Source organism: Mixophyes fleayi, unplaced genomic scaffold (assembly GCF_038048845.1).
Source record: "Mixophyes fleayi isolate aMixFle1 unplaced genomic scaffold, aMixFle1.hap1 Scaffold_900, whole genome shotgun sequence".
NCBI classification, from domain to species: Eukaryota; Metazoa; Chordata; class Amphibia; order Anura; family Limnodynastidae; genus Mixophyes; species Mixophyes fleayi.
The window spans coordinates 1-6259 of record NW_027448631.1 but is presented as its reverse complement, the minus strand read 5'-3'; the positions used below and the strand labels follow the sequence as shown (position 1 = coordinate 6259).

The 6259-nt window shown below is 35.3% G+C and overlaps 1 long non-coding RNA gene across 1 annotated transcript; it reads right to left on the bottom strand.

The window, feature by feature from the left end:
- Positions 1 to 380: 380 nt before the first annotated feature.
- LOC142136028 (uncharacterized) lies at positions 381 to 5521 on the bottom strand. Its single transcript, XR_012687442.1, has 3 exons — positions 5423 to 5521; positions 5103 to 5175; positions 381 to 2675 (listed from the first exon to the last, which is right to left on the bottom strand). It is a non-coding gene; the product is annotated as an uncharacterized LOC142136028 (long non-coding RNA).
- Between the last annotated feature and the right edge of the window lie 738 nt (positions 5522 to 6259).

Below are 6259 nucleotides of genomic sequence, written 5' to 3'. Positions count from 1 at the left end.
TCAAAAACTCATGAGATCCGACGACGCAACAATTAAGTTTCACCTCATTTTCATTCCGAGGGCGCGCAAAAGTACCGAGCTGGCTCTGCGCTCGGATCTGCAATGTTCAGGTGGGCTCGGTTTTCGGACAATCGTGCCCGAGCATCTCTACTGAAAACTGGCCTGTGTGTGCAGTCATCAGTTTAAAAGTATACAATCTGCCCACTGCAATCAGATTAATTGTTAACCAAACAAATTGCTGATCTGTGAACATTTGGCTTTTATGTGTGGCCAAATTTGACCAAAGAGCCGTTTGACAGGAATCAAGTCAGTGTAGTGGATGTCAAATTTAAAATAATACTTATAGAAGAGACAAAAATAACTAACAATCATAAGCAGTCAGCAATATAAATATTGAATTTTATTAAAGTCCTTTTTTTTTTTTTTTTTTTACATTAACACGACATAGGTGCAACCCAGTATTTCATCACAATATTTAAATTGCAACAGTTTGAGTCATACATCAAGATATTGGTGTCACAATAATTACAACCACATGAAGTCCGTACACTGACACTCAATCATGTGTTATGGTATTTCCTATAAGAAAAATATACACTTTTATATTACGAAGAGAGAGATTGTAAATGAAAACCTTTTGTTTCCACAGTTCATGTCCTAGTTGACATTCTACAAAATTGTGTTTAGTTTTTCAGCAGGCAAAATACTGACAAATTTTAGATTTAACTACGGTAGGTAAAATGGATTCTATTCACCTATAGCTGCGAAACAGACTAGATGAGAATGGTTTGTTTATTGGAAACATCAATACTCTTCCAACATTACAGTGAAATGAATGACAAGCCTGTGTTCTTCACCAGCTTTCCAAATGTGATCTTCCATAAAGAATGACTAAAATCAAAATACAAATTGTAAATATATGTGTGTATTGAAATACATATTTATTTACACACACTTTATGTAATACATTTGTGAACTTATTTGGAGCTGGAGATATCTGAAAAAAGCTGTAATTGTAGGGGAAAAATATCACTATGCACAGCAAGCCTCCAGTCTGGGAGATTACTGAGAAAACTATGAAATCTCTTAAGGATGATTGATAACAGAGAATGCTAGCTTGCAGACAGCTGTACAGCAAATATAAATACAGCTACAAGCATCTCAAGTTCTGTCATAGTTATTTAATCATTTGCCTCTTGTTACTGGATTAACTTTTTTTTTAGTGGCAAAGATCTCTGTTAAAAACAATGTTCAGAATTTCTGTTCATGAACATTAAGTTTTTTAAAATGATTATAGATATAGATTGCCACTGACATTATAAACAAGTTCATCTTCCTAAAAACACTAAGGGTAACAATGTCATGTGATGTGCCCATCAATTATTTCCATTATGTTTCTAATTTGGAAGAAAAGTCTTTTTTAGTGGCTATGCAGAAGCAGCAGAGGGCCTGCTACTAATGGCCTAGGAATAGATCTCAAACACATAATTAAAATGTTTTGATTTTTTATTATTATTATTGCATTTTATTTATAACCACTTATTTGTTATACATAAACTGGTATATACTAGTATCGTTAAAAACATTTCTTAAAATTTGTGCCAAATATTACATTATACCATGCACAGGTGTGAATACAACCGTTATACAGGGTTGACCTCGGGTCTTTTGAGAACCTAGCATTACTCCTGAGAAGTAGGATAAGAAAAAAAAAAAAGAGTTATTATCTAAATCAACAGTGTTTTGTGATTCAAACTAGCAAAGGTTCATTCTGCTGTAAATCTGCTAATCAGTATCATCTGCAGTCCAAAAATATTAATATTTTCAAAAGCAGAACATAAGTATGTAAAAATAGTTTACTTTTCATCAATAAATATTACTAAGAATTCTGAGTTAATACTATGCTCTAGTGACCCTCAGGGACATACTTTTTCATTACTATATGAAATACATTTTAAAAATCAAGGTAAATGTTTAGTGTAGTCTACATTATTGACCTATTAAGTTTAATTAAGGATTGTGCAATCAAAAATAAAAAACATTTATTTATAAAACAATGAAATGATGAATGGCAACATGATAGGATTATGTTGACTATGTTCTGTTAGTTAAAAATAAATCAGATGTAGAATACAACTTTTAGTGCATTTAAGTTATCTTGAGGCCTACAGAAACTCAATGTACTTGTTTATGACTGGATGGGTATTCAAGTCACATGGTATTGACAGAAACACATTGCTCAGTGGTGAACAGGCACTATCTTTGTGCATCTTGCACTGTTCAATGAGCCTGACCAATGTATTGAATGGGCACAATGCCAATAAGCTAATTTATTGTGCACATGATCTGTAGATTACATGTAATGGTTTATTAAGGGCAAAACTAAAAATAAAACAGAAAACCCTTGTATCATATCAGTATTACAAATGAACGTTTACAATTTGTGCTGGTAAACAGACACTTCAGTGACAGGATATGTTTTTCTTTCAGCTAAAAAAAAAATAAAAAAATTGTACCATTCTAAAACAACTATTTTTAAAGCAAGTACTAAACATTCTCTGAGATTTGGCTGCTGCCATCACATAGTAAAATATGTGATTAAAAAAATTGTGCCATATAGTCTTGTTTTCACCAGCCAACCAGGTCCATGCAGGGCTTCGGACAGGATTTAGGATCTAGAAGTAGAGATATAGTATTACATATTTAGATGATATTTACAGTGGGACCTAAACACATGTTGATACATAATATCAGCTATTGTGGTGTTTACAATGAGTTTTAGGAAATAATAAAATGGAAATAAAAATGCAATCAGAATCGGACACCATGAAGGCTATTCATGCTTTTACCTGCCTAGTGCAAGTTCACCAATGAAAGATAATGGGCATGTTTGAGACGGCATTGAAGTTTGAGCATTTGCAGTGGAACTCAAATTTAGGGCTTTTAGTTACACTATAATATTATATGAAAAAAAATATATATAAATATATATATATATATATGTTTATTTTGAAAGTATCAAAGTATTAAGTATTTAAAAATCTGTTATTACCCAAGATGGTGAAATGGTGAAGGCAGAATAGGTATAGCTGGGGTTTAAGTACTTCAGTGGTGCTTGCTAAATAAACTTCCCCATTCAAAGGCACAGGGAGCCTTCAATGGCAAAAGTCAGTAAATATTACTGCCAGTGTTATCATTGGTGGTAACTCTTTGATGCATAGGGGAAAAGGGGGAAAATAGGGCCAATCACTGGTGGAAAATCCAGATTTTGCCAGAAATCGGGCTCTCCACCCTTTGATAAATCAGTTCCTCTACATTATGGAGAAGATTAGAAAGACTTGTGTCCTTACCACTCAGTTTTTACTGTAGAAATGGTAATAGGTTTTCAAATAATACAGGAAAATTTCAAGTAGTAAAATATATTCAAATTCATCACTTTAAATGTATTCTTTATAATCTTGCATGTATCCTTATAATCTTCATGATAGCGGACATAATCATTGATGTCATATGGGATGTTGTATGATATCAGTAAAATGTATGTGATGCAATTGGTAACATCATTATTATGTCATTTGGTAAGTGATTTTATGAATGAAAAACCTTTGGGTAATGGGGTCAGTTAAGGTTGTGTCCAACCTTTTCAGCCCGATTTCTTCTATTTTTTTTTGACATTTTTATTAATTTCCTGATTTGTTTTTTCAAATTTAAAAAAAAAATGTAACTGCAATATTTCAAATCCATTTTTTTCAGCATGCCTTAATGGGAAGCAGTTAGGGGCAAATGGCCATAGGCCTCACCAAGCGTTTTCCAGTAGGGCGGCTTCCATAATGCCTAAGGTTTTTTTCCCAGTTTGTAAATGTTTTCAACCTAAGATGGTGGAGGATTTGAGGACCCAGGGTCCTAATCTGGGTGGCACGGGCATGTCAGGGCCAGTCATGGCCTGTAAGGCATCAGAGTGCTCCCTACTGTATGACCACCAACCCCACATGGAACCTGCTCAGAGGGCAGAGGAACTGATGCTTCTTTTCCCACCGAGCAGGAAATGCAAAGCATGCAGCTGAGTGGCAAACACACCAGGAGGAGGCCAGCCAGTGAGGGTAGTAACATAATGTGGTGATGGTATTGATATAATGTGGCAGAGTAATGATATGGGGTAAATGCTATTAATATGTTGTAGGGGCTATTAATGCAATGTGGGGGTTTCTGTACTAAATGAGGGGACAAATAATATAAAGTTAGGGGTCATTATGTTAAATGTGAATGCTATTAATTTAATGGTGGGATAGGGGAAAATATGCATATTTGTTAAATGTGAATGCTATTAAATTAATAATGGAGCTAGAGTTACTAAAGGTAGGTGCTATTAATTTAATATTGGGGCTGGTTGGGGGACATGAGGACTAGAGTGTTCACTCATTGCATCACTTTTCAGACAGGACCCCAACATTCCAGGATCCAGACAAGAAGCAACTGATCTCAACATACCACCAGCAGCAGGTAGTGAGAGCTACAAGAACATTTATGAGAGATTGTATTGGCCAACTGTCACATTCTTTTGGGATTGTCCTGTTCATTCAGGACTTATTCCTGACGGCAGGGACAGACAAGAAATATGTCTAATATTGCTTAAAGCCAAGCTCCTTGCATGCTGGCCACTCAGTGACGGCATGGCAGCACCCACACTGGTGGTGCTACTACATGGGTGAATATTTATTATAATGCCTCGTGACTATTTGACCCCACTAACTGACTATTTGGCTCTGCCTCCAAGAGGTTGCTTTCAAAATATTTTCCAGGGCCATATTAAATTGCCAATCTTCTCCTGCAAATAGGACTGACATTTAGCAGCACTATAGCAACTGTGTTCTTCAAAGATAATTACAAACTATTTAGTACCTAAAAATAAATAACAAATATGATACAGGATGTGGATTGTGGTGGGATGACTCATGACAACAACCCCAAAATGCTGGCACTTTATCAGTATAAATTAAATACCATATGTGTTAATAATATATACAATACTTTTAACAGTTATTGAAGTGTCACAAATTTCAATCCTCTACTTTGCTGTTGCTAAAGACAATAGTGAAACTGACTTTGAATGTCCTTCTCTCTGTGCTTCTGTTCCCTCATGATTTTGCCGTTTTATCCTTGCCTGGACATCTTCATCTAAAAAACAGCAACAAAGTCCACATCATGATTTTATTCTCTTTTTGTACAAATATGTGTACAGGGGTGACACCATGCTGAGTAAATAATAAAGCACCAGTCAACTTTAATAGGTGATTTAGTCATGAAATTAATGGACATAATTCTATAGTAGAACATCACCACTGAATTTACTCTTAATAAAAACGGTTGCCTCATTTAACAACTTAATGAATAGTTTCAACATGGTCACTGAAGAAAAACTCACCACATGAATGCCCTTCAACATCATCCAGAAGATTGGCTGTGGAGGCTGCTGTCCCAAAACTGCAGTTTATGTTAAAGGATAAAACAGCTGGTGTGTGAGGATTCTTAGTATGAAATCAGAAGCTCAACCTATTTATTTTGCCTTGCGTTATTTTTCAGTATGAGCAAGGGCCATGGTGCCAGTGGTAGATGCAGTGTATTGTCCCTTCTCTGCCTCTCTCTCCAGCTGCTCTATAGGAATGTTCATTTGCTATTCTTGTGAAAATAGAGACATATTGTTAGGTTAATGTATTAAAGGTCAGTTCACAAATGATTATCTACAGGTTCAAACAAACAAAAATATGATTATAAATACACTAACTGTATAAAGTAATTCATAATTTATGTTTGTTCACTTTGTGATTTTTTGGTCAAAGTTGGGTTCAAAAAGGACATTTTAAAATATTTTTACTTTAATGCAATCCCATGCAAATAGATTCAAATCCCTGGAATTCGAATGCTGTTGGTCAATCCCAAATTAATTCTGTAACTGAGCCCCTGACCCAAACTCATTTTTTGAGATGCAGGGATTAGGGAGATAGGCATTGTTCTTAAAAGAGCTTATCTATAGAGCAGAGGCTGAAAGGAAATCCGGGTGTGGAGATTCAAACGCGGCGTGCGCGCTATTACCATCATTACGGTAATAGTACGCGTAAATACCGTTATTACGGTATATTTCACCTCCCTGAGCCGCGAGCTGAAATCCGGTTTAATAACGGTAATACTTTTAACCCTGCAGGAAATGGCAACAATTGAATATGCCCCAAAATGTTTTCACAAAACCTAAATATTATGGGAA